This window comes from Elephas maximus, chromosome 3, assembly GCF_024166365.1.
Source record: "Elephas maximus indicus isolate mEleMax1 chromosome 3, mEleMax1 primary haplotype, whole genome shotgun sequence".
NCBI lineage: Eukaryota > Metazoa > Chordata > Mammalia > Proboscidea > Elephantidae > Elephas > Elephas maximus.
Window position 1 is genome coordinate 153,884,456 of NC_064821.1, and position 2,024 is coordinate 153,886,479.

General features: G+C 42.4%; 1 non-coding gene across 1 annotated transcript; it reads right to left on the reverse strand.

The window, feature by feature from the left end:
* Positions 1-301: 301 nt before the first annotated feature.
* TRNAG-CCC (transfer RNA glycine (anticodon CCC)) lies at positions 302-372 on the reverse strand. The gene has a single exon. It is a non-coding gene; the product is annotated as a tRNA-Gly (tRNA).
* Positions 373-2,024: the final 1,652 nt, after the last annotated feature.

Consider the following 2,024-nt stretch of genomic DNA (forward strand, 5'->3'; position numbering starts at 1 on the left):
GTCTTTTCAAAGACCGGGTCAGGCCACGTGGTTGCTGCTCTGCATGCCCAGTACTAACCCCTACAGGATCACCCCACGTCCCAGTTCAGGGGGACCCAAAGTGCAGTTCAGATCGACTCCTTAATGTCTTCTGCTCCAGAAATAACTTCAGGTGTATAGTTCTCATCTTTCTTCCTTTCCCGCTCCTGAGCGGGACGGCAAAATAACCTGTGCTGCTGGTGCAATGGATAATCCAGGAGAGCAGGAAGTGGAACTGTTTTGGGACCATGAAGGGGGTAGGAAACAAACACAAAAGGAAACGTGCATTGGCCGGGAATCGAACCCGGGTCTCCCGCGTGGGAGGCGAGAATTCTACCACTGAACCACCAATGCTTCTGTGGGGGAAAGATTTCCTACTTACAGTCCTATGGCTCTTCAGCAAACTACTCTGGCAAAAAAGAAAAACCAGTTTTGAAATGGTTTAAACAGTATTCTCTTTGGAAGAAACAGCTAACAGACATAAAAGATGCCCAGAACACAGAGTTTCACGCAACATTCCAAAGTTACTGCATTCTAATAAAATGATTCGACTTAAAAGAGACTAATTGGGAAATTTGCTCTTCCCAACTGGAGAATACCCGTTGCCCTTGAATGGATTCCGACTTATAGCAGAGCAACCCTTTAGGACAGCGTTGGGCTGACCAGTAGGGTTTCCAAGGAGCACCTGGTGGATTCAAACTGTGGAATTGGTTACCAGCCTGGCTCTTAACCAGGGCGTCACCAGGGCTCCAGCTGTTGCGATAGGCCTTGTCTTAGTTTCTTAGGGCTCCTGTATCAGGAATGCCACAAGGAGAAAGCTTTCACGGACAGGAATTTATTTTTTCATATTTTCAGAGGCTAGAAGTCCGAATTTAGGACCCTGGCTATGGGAGAAGGCTCTCTCTGTCAGCTTTGGGAAAAAAAATCCTTGTCTCTCTCAGCTTCTCTTCTTTGGTTTCTTGGTAATCTTGGAGAGGCATCAGTCTTTTCTGCATTCGTGCCTCCTTGCTTCTAGGCCTAAAAAAAAAAAAAAAAGGCCTAATCTGCTCTTTTTATATCTCAAAATTGATTTGTTTAAGATGCAACCTATACCGATTCTGTCTCATTAACATAACAAAGAAAACTCTATGCCCAATTGGAATTATAAACACAAGTATAGGGGTTAGGCTTTACACCACATATCTTTGGGGGGCACAATTCAATCCATAACAAACCTCAGTACAAAAACATCAGAAATCAGTAAGTCTCTTGTCTCTGGTCCTAAATCTGCATGAACCTAAGGAAATGTCATTTATTCATTGGCTGATGCCACCTCTTTGCCCTCTGATTGTTTGGTGCCTCTCAGCACTGCTTTACCTGCTCCCCACAACTTTTGATATGTTGCATTTTTATTCAATACATGCTGGGTCATGGGGTAAGTGCAAGTTTCCCTTCATGAGAAGGTGCCAGTTTTCTAGAATGGAATTCTATCCAGCAATAACTTACTCCATATCTTGTCAGGACTTTGTGTTCTCTGTAAGTTTTTTTTATTTTATACTATCTTTTAAATGTCATCTATGCTGGTGGGTGTGTAATGCTATCTCATCGAGGTTTTTTGTTTCATTCTCGGTGATTTTTTAATTTTATTTTGTTGTTAAATGTCATCTATGCTGGTGGGTGTGTAATGCTATCTCATCGAGGTTTTTTTGTTTCATTCTCGGTGATTTTTTAATTTTATTTTGTTGTTATTGTGGAGCATATACACAGCAAAACAGGTGTAGGAACCCTGGTGGTGCAATGATTAAGCATTCAGCTGCTAACCAAAGAGTCAGCAGTTTGAATCCACCAGATACTCCTTGGAAACCCTATGGGGCAGTTGTGCTCTGTCCTATAGGGTGTCTGTGAGTCCGAATTGACTCGATGGCAACAGTTTTTTTTTTGTTTTTGGCATATGCAGGTGTATATGTAAGTGTATGGATCCATATATATTCACATGTACAATAAAGCACACAGGTGGCACAAACATG